This window comes from Dermacentor variabilis, chromosome 9 (genome assembly GCF_050947875.1).
Source record: "Dermacentor variabilis isolate Ectoservices chromosome 9, ASM5094787v1, whole genome shotgun sequence".
NCBI lineage: Eukaryota > Metazoa > Arthropoda > Arachnida > Ixodida > Ixodidae > Dermacentor > Dermacentor variabilis.
In genome coordinates, this window is record NC_134576.1 from 34,967,646 (window position 1) to 34,976,634 (window position 8,989).

The following is an 8,989-nucleotide window of genomic DNA, read 5'->3' on the forward strand; positions in this document are numbered from 1 at the left end:
AAGTGCTTCCTCGGCCAGGACGTGGAGGTAAGAGGCACCAGCTCGATCACGACGCTTTTCTTTATTTCCTTTACTTCGTTCTGGCAAACTCCGAGGGAGTCTGGTCGAGGGTGCTGCTTTATGATGCGGGTGGAAGCACAGTCACGAGGTATTCTCCATATTTCGCCGGGTTTGTTTATGAGAGGTCGCATGGAGAGGCCTTCGTCCTTCAGGGGGCATAAAACAGGCTGATGATGATGATGATGATGATGATGATGATGATTTATCAGCGGGGAAAAATAGTGCGCCGTTAGTGCGTCGCTGAAAATACCGCAGTTAGGTGACCCTTGGATGTGGCTACATGTGCCTCATTGACACTTTGATAATTAGAATAGGACGTCCCGAGTTAGATAATTACAATTACCTTGTAGCGGCAGCAGCATCGGCGTCGCACGAGAGATGACGTACACGCTTTCGTCTACACGAGGCTCGAGCGGCTGGCACGTTCCGGCACGGGCTAGCGTTCCGAAAGAGATTAATTAAAAGAATGCTACGCTAAGAGATCGAGTGTCGGTTCTTCCTTTCCTGCGAGAGCCCGAGACTTTACCGGTCTACGTGGTCGCTCGTCACCACAACCTAATTGAATCCCAGTAACGAAAAAATTCCTGGAAGCTACTCCACTGTACTGGCAACAATATGCACTAGGCTTTCTTTGAGTCGCGCATTGGTCTTTTTTCTTAAATCATGGTGCAAGGTAGTTAATTGTGAAGCCCTGGATATAGTTATGACCTTCGCATGCAATTGATATGACCATCCCTAATAAATGCGCTAGATTATTATAAATGTATTTTGAATGGGTCGTTAGCATTGCTTACTGGAAAGAGAGGCAATACTGGGACACATATCATCCACGTGCATTTCACACGCCTTTGATAAAAGACTCAGCCGAACGGGTCGCTGAAGTCTATAGGGTTTTTTTTTTCAGGGTCAAAAAAGCACCTAAAAAGCAATTTCAAGCGAGGTCAACATAGAACAACATATTCGTTGTCTAGGCATAGGCTATCCATGCCTTTATAAATAATTGTTAATTGGCTGCGTCCGTTTTTTTCGAAAATATAAGGAAATTTGTCGTGTGAATATATTGAAATATATTGTGTATGGGCATAGTGTTGCAATGTAAATTTAAAACAATGTCGAAGTGTGAAATTACGGATAAGGCAGCCGCCGCTGATGGTTCTAATGCGCTTGTCCTCCTGTTGTCAGGATTTGCAGAAATAAAGCGAAAGTATGAATTAAAAGCCGTCCACGCCAACAATGATACAGTAAGCTATTAGCCACAGTAAAACTTTAAATGAAAAGGTAGGGGCAAGTCAAAGGAAACCTCCAGTAATGTGGGTGACACACAGCTCTGGTAACGACGCTCTAGGTGTGTGGGAGGGGGAGGTATGCTTCGGCAACACCGGAAGGGGTCTGCCCTCCCCCCCCCCCCCGAAAAACTGCGGAGGGGGCTTGGGCCCCGGAGCCCCCCGCCCCATAGTTGGTGCCTATGAACAAGGTCGAAACTCAATGCTTGCAAACTTCTGCTGTTGGCTAACTTAATATTTCGCATAACAGCTGTCTAAGAGAAGTAGGATATTCTGCGAAAATCGAGTGATGTCAAGAGACAAAGACGTCAAGATAAGCTACTTTCAAGAGCAGTACTCAAATTTAGAATACACAATAAATAGGCACAAAACGGTAAATGAATAAAGGTACTGTTTCATTAGTTTCTTAGTCTTCTGTGCCTGAGAATCTCACGAAATGCTAGGCACAGTTTATTTACTTCACATTAACGGACCTAACGAAATCCAGCAAATTCTAAGGGCACGAAAGTGTTTTTAGATAAGGAGCACTTGCCTTCCGGTCGGTGTAGACGCTCTTCCACGGTTTCTGCACTACCTGCTGTTGACTGGTGGCTTGGACACCGCGAGCAATAAGCATGTATTTATGCAGCGTTTTTCGGTGTATCCGGCTGCTGCATTTGCGCCACGTGATAAACGAACACGTGAAGGGGCTTGTCATGCTTTTTCTCGGTAACGTGGTAAGCATGGGTCAGCAGGTCAGGGCGCTGAGAAAGGCTGAAATGCAGTGCGGACGTCATTCAAAGTACGATGAGGAACGCTTCGACTGAAAAAAGCTGCTGGTGCACGACAAGCGAAGAAGGCTATATTTTCATCTCCTTCCTTACTTCGACGCGTGGGATTATTCACCAGGATTTCGTCGCAGACAGCCGCAGCAGTCGAACCACTCGTCCCGGGACGGGGGTGTCACGGAAGCGGCACAATGACACAAAAGGTGCGCCATGCGCGCAGCCCTGCAGGCGGCGCGTGATGGCCGTCCGACCGTGTTCCGGGGCGTCTATCAGTTCTCGGGAAAGAAAAACCTTGTACCAGGGCTTTTTGCTCCTTTCCGTTCGGGCCCAGCAGGACGAACCGAGAGGGACGTGGGAGTTTGTTTTGTTGAGCAAACTAAGACATCTGTGAGGCGAGTCTCTGAGCGGGCCAGAGTAGTGGGAGGACTGCGTGGCGGGGAGTCGCACTGTCTGGTGGAAAGAAAGAAAGTGACGGCTTCATTTGCTTCGGCGCCCTGCCTTGAGTGGCCTTAGCGGGGGGCGGCCGATGATCCATGGTGGGGCTACCTTGTTTGCCTAGCAGCTAGCTGCCGATCTGGGCATATCTTTTTCCTCCGAAGAGGTTCTCCAGACACGGGAGGCAACTTGTCCCCCAGCAAGGAGAAAAAGAAGGATGGCACTGTATGTGCCGTTTTTCGCGGCACATCAATTTCACTTACTTGGGACACGCTCCAAGTGGACGCCAGTTGACTGTCGCTAGCATTTTTCACCCTGTCGACTTTATGTACGCATCCGTGCGTTTTCGCGGTTCAGCTGTCCTTATAGCGCGCCTCTTTTGTGCGTGTTTTATTTTATTTTTTATTTGCAGCAACGCCTGCAGAGTGCGGTAATGTTTTGTGGCAGGCGCGGTAGATTATTTAAATGATCGCTAGGCCATATTTATAAAGGACCACTAGCGAAGGCCGAGAGCGGATGATGAGTGGCCTCGATGGAATCCATCGAGCTTAGATATGGAGCGTCGGGGGACAGCGCAATACATTTACATAACCTGTGTTTTGTGTCATGATCAAGACAGCGACAAACGTATTTGGTAGCGCAAACAAAATGTAATGGTTAAAGAAAAGCTGTTCTCGTGAAGGACGTACTCGTACCACGAAGTCCTGCAGTCTGTTAATGGGTGCAAAATCAAACAATGACGATATTTTTGCTTTCGGGCAAAAAGTTATTGGTAAAAGCTATGGTAATGATGGGGCATAGGTGAAATTACGCCAGCCTTCATATACAGCTTTTCTGGACACGTACCTACTAGCGCACCAAGCGGCCCCGTCATGAAGCTAGCGCGTTTTCGATGAAACGAGCGGGTTTATCGCGAATGAGAAAAGCTGCAGGTTGATTATTGAAAAAGGCAGGTGACAGACATGTTCTGGAAGACAATACACACGAGCCAAATGCAGTGAGCACGCTGTGGCAAGCAAGAATTTTGTTCCCAGAGCAATTAAAGATTCAGCAATTAGAGCCTATGCAAATGACGAAAATTTGTACTCGATTTTCTATACAAAAGCGGTAACAATGATAACACTACGGCGTCTGTCGTAAAAGTCACTGCAGCGTATGTAGTCCGGAGACTCAGCTTTCGATTGATTCCTATCTCGACTCAACACATAGCTTAACACTGTTCCCAAAAGCGATTTCTGACACACAGTCGTGCAAGTTCACGTGGTATCTATAAAACCTCAAGCGTAGCCCTCGCGGAAACGCAGAAAGCCGTGGCCGAGTCGTTTGTCCGATAGCACCCATCGTTCCGCGTCATGCTGGCAGCGGTTCGATGCCGTGAAATAATATCATAGAGAAAGGGATTGAACAAGAGCGGACACTTGGCGAAAATTGGAAACAGGAAACACGTCACGCTATAGTATTAACATCGACGAATTGGGGCCGCGAGCATCGAAAAAAAGAAGAATGTGAAATGAGATTAACAGAAATTGTTTTATTTCTTTTTATTCTTGCCCGGAAAAATTAAAAATTTGAACAAGAGACGTTCGAGGCATCCTCACCCTCGATCTCACGAAAGCATTCGATACCGTCTCGCATCGCTTCGTACTGGAGTCTGTTGCAGGCCTCGGCCTCGGCCAGAGATTTCAGGAGTACGTACGCTCCTTCCTGAAAGACAGAGAAGCCCGACTGCGAGTCTTAGAACTAAAGTCGGACCCTTACACGCTGGGCTCCGTCGGAACACCTCAAGGCTCAGTCATCTCTCCATTACTATTTAATTTAGTGATGAAGGGACTCGCAGACAAACTACGAGACATCCCGAACGTAAACTGCGCTTTATACGCAGATGACATCACCATTTGGAGCCCGGGAGGCTCCTTGGCAGACATGGAGCAGGCATTACAGTCTGCCCTAGATGCCACGGAAGACTACCTACTAGACACAGGCATGAAACTATCCTCCAAGAAATCGGAACTCTTACTATTTCGCAAGTCTTGCCAAGGAGTCCGCTACCTAACACCTCTAGACGAACTTCCGATAGCACTACACACAAGAGACGGACAACAGATTCCGCGAGTCGACCACATACGCATTCTTGGGCTTCTAATCGAAGCCACCGGATGCCACGGACACACTATCATACATTTAACCGCCAAAACCGAAAACATGATCAGACTCATCCACAGAGTCTCGGGGCGCAGAAAGGGTCTCTGCGAGGATAACCTTTTGCGCGTCTACCACGCATTCCTTATGAGCCACATTAATTACGTCGCCTCTGCCCACAACTGGACGAAAATAGAAAAGACGAAACTAAACACACTCATTCGCAAGAGCATCAAACAGGTCTTGGGCATTCCACAAAGAGCAAGTACATCAAAGGTTGACCAGCTAGGCATGCACAACAACATCGACGAAGTGATCGAGGCTCAGACTATGGCGCAAATACTACGCCTATCCTCGTCCAAAGCCGGTAGACTTATCCTAAACGAAGCTAATATCTCCCCATCTCCCTATTTCGAGCATGCGATTACCCTACCGAGCGAAATTAGAGACAGCTACAAGGTCTCACCATTTCCTAGAAACGTCCACCCACAACACAACGTGGGCAGGCGCCGGGCCCGCGCCCGCGCGATTCTCGATCGCACCGACGCGGATCGTGAAGCCACCGCATTTGTGGATGCGGCCCAGTACGGCAACACATCCACTTTCGCGATAGCAGTCGTGGACGGTAACGGAACCTTACGATCATCCGCATCGGTTAAAACGACCACCAGCGCTAAAGCAGAACAGCTAGCCGTAGCCATCGCCATGGCAGACCCCACATTTACTCATGTCCTCACGGACTCGCGTGCCGCAATTCGGGCCTACGAAAGCGGCAACGTATGTAAAGAAGTGGCGCACATACTACTAACGAGCTCAATGGAGAGCAAACGACGCCTCTCCTGGTTCCCCGCTCACATGGGGAAAGACATTCACCCGCGGAAACCAAACCTCAATGAAACGGCCCACGACCGTGCGCGAGAACTTGCCCGCCGCGACGGTCCTACGGCCTCAGAGGGGCTGGACATTCAGTTTAATGACCCGCTACTCACTTATCACGAAATCACCTCATACTATCGAAAAGGCAGAATGAAATATCCGCTCCCGCACTCCAAACTCGAACGCGCGCAGGCGGCCGCGTTTCGAATGCTACAAACGGACTCGTATCCTTCACGAGGCCTACTGAGTCACTATAACTCAGACATCCCGGCAAATTGCCCAGACTGCCAAGAACTCTATTGCTCACTCTCGCACATGCTATGGCAATGTACCGCGTTACCAAAGGGCCCTCTCTCTAGTGAGCCCGAATGGGAAGAAGCCCTCAAAAGCCCGGACCTCAAACTCCAGCTCAAGGCCGTCCAGAGGGCCCAAGAACTGGCGGAGCGTCACCACGTTCCCGTCCCGACTTGGGCGTCGCCTACGGTTTCGGCCCGAGGAGCTCCCCGCATGGGATCTCTAACGGCTTAAAACTCCTCAGGACCTCACTGAAGTTCTTGACTGACTGACTGACTGAGTGTAAATTAATTTAAACTTTACGGCTTACTTCCGTTGCCTAGCGACAGGCGAACCGGCGAATGACGAGCCAGATGTTTGCGTCATTCGTCAGACACACCGCCGAAGCGAGAGAGACCGGCCGCGCATCTGAGCGTTGGACTGTTCGGGCACCCGTCTGCCTGTTTTTCTATTTTGGGATTTAGCCTGGTTTGGTGGCCTCCCGGCGAATTATTGCGTTCATTCGGAACTTCGACATGGCAGCACTGCACTATTGGACTACGGCAAGGTGAGAAACTTTGTTCGACAGTCTGCGACGCACTTCAAGCATTTAGACTTACTGCCCGGCACCTAAGCTAGACTTGTGACGCAGTTAACGAAAAACAGCGTGGCCGTCGTGGAGCAGTTAATTTGAATTGAATAATCGTAGTGGGAGATGTTTGCGACGCTTCCTATAAGCCCCAATATTATTTTAACTAATTTCGGTAGTTTTTGGGCACGCTAGTCGCACAGGGTGCTGTGACGCAGTTTCGCGTGTACTGAATTTTACTGCGACAAATTTTGGCGCTTTCTCTGACTGCCAACATTATTGAAACTAATTTCATTACTTTTTGGGCTGCCTTTCGAGCGCAGTGGGCGCGTCTGGCGCTGTGACTCGGTTAGCGAAAATCAGCTCGGCCGTGGTGCGCGGTTTCGCGCTTTAATGCACTGACAAGTTCATAGCGCTTTTCGTTCTCTGACGCCCAACATTGTTGAAAATTATTTTCGATACTTTTATGTTATGAAGGCCCGCTCGCCGCGCCTGTTGTGACGTAGCGAAAAGCAGCTCGGCCGCGGTGACAGATAATTTGGCGCGTACTGAATCTTACTGCGACAAGTTTGTGGCAATCTTTATGTCCCCGCAACAATTTAAGCCTTCTTTCGGGACCCACGCTTGTCGAAAACGCGAAGAGCAGTCGTCAAGAGTGATAACACGCTAGTGCGTTGCTTGCGCTTGCAGAACGCACAAGAGATAAGCCAAGGAGCTCAAACGCCAGGAACTAGTAACTCGAAAATTCCGTCTCCTGAACGGCACCCACGCATTTTGTCTTGAGTGCGAGTAGAAGGAATTCTGCGAGCGCCCAGCATGCTCTGGAGAGCCTGTGTTGTGGCCACCTCTGTGTATTCGTAGCGTACTATCGCGTCGGTTGTAGCCAAGTTCGCGAAACGCGCCGTTGCCCGCGCATTCGTGCTATTAAAGTGCAGGAAATAAGTATTGGGAAGAGGGGAATGCTTGGAATTAGCACGTTTGTCGTATGTACGGTATTGCTTTTGATGAGGCGGGTATTTTCTACGCCGTGCGTGTAAATACGAACTGCTTTTGTTTGTAATGCCGCCTACTCACCACTTTCGCACGCTTCGCCTCTACAGGCATTATTCTTACATGTTAATACCAAAATAACGCTTGTAATTTGTTCAGCTCACGTCGTCTGGTGGAGCTTCCTGCGGAAACTACTGTTGCTTACCTGGTGCCACAACGCTGGATGAATGCACAAAAAGCCCGCCACGAGCATTTACAAAGAATAAAATAAACGTTAATTTTGCCTCATTTCACAAGGTGTCTTGCGTCTATGAAATTGCACGTGGCACATATTCAATGGAGCCTTGTGAAGATCGTTCGCAATCAATTTTACTTAATATGATTTGCAAATAAATATTTAATAAATAGAAAATAAATATATAAATACATATTTGCTGCGAAAGCAAAAAAAAAAAAAAAAGAACTGAGCCGGCGTGACGCGCACCAGCTAGTATTCAAAACGCGCGCGCACAAAACCGAAACCGGAAGTGTGCTTCAGGTTTTAACATCCACGGCTTGGTGCGCTGCAGTCAATTCGGCCGCTGGGCTCTATGGGAGTGTCCGCTCTTGTTGTATTCCTTCCTCTATGATAATATTAACGCCGCGCAGGACTGTGTTCGACAGTCTTCCACCAGATGGCCAAAGCGCAAAAGTCAGGATTTGGTTTCAGTTTTGTTTTTTTTCAGGAAAGATCTTCCAATACCATACATTCTATATTTACTTCCTAAAACGTAGGAATGGGTTGCTTATTTGTTAAGTCATTGCTTTTATCATCATGTTTTATTCCTTGGATAACATTACAAGCATGCGCACGTCTTTGTGTTACGTTAAAAACATTTACTATCGTGCCATATACCATTGACTTAATCAGCAATTCTGGACATTGCATCTTGACCATCCTGTAGAACTTCACGGCAATTCACATGCGTAACTGAATGGGCAGTATTTGAAACAATTTTATTTCTATATAATAGCCGAGTATCAACAAGTTTCAACTGTCTGCGCCAAGAGGGTAGTCTTTTGTAGCAACATGTGCATTTATAGCACTTAATCTAAACATTGGGTGTGCGTTCAAGCAGTATTTTGGTCGGGAAGGGGCGGTTATGTCACACGACAGGAACATATGGTTTGATACCATACGGCCAGACGGCACATTGACTTGAAGAAGCCCCAAATTTAAACCGTAAAGCCATTTATTAGAGCTGGAGTTTGAATGGTGATTGCAGAACGAGTGCCATTCAGGCTGCACGCGCATGTCTTTGCGAGGCAGCAGGGAAGGAGACGGGAGTGGAAATGCGCGTACGCTCCTTGAGCGTGCGTGCGTGTTTACTGGCATTTGCGTGTGCGCGCATGTTTGTGTCTCCGTATTTGAATCTGCGTGCGCACGAGTGTGTGTACGCGTGTGCGAGCATACGCGCGTTTGTGTGTGCGTGCATGCGTACATTTTTGTTCGCGTGTGCATGCGTGGGCGCGTATAAATATGGATGCGGGTGAATATGTGTCGTATCTCTCTCTCTCTTTGTGTGTGTGTGTGCGTG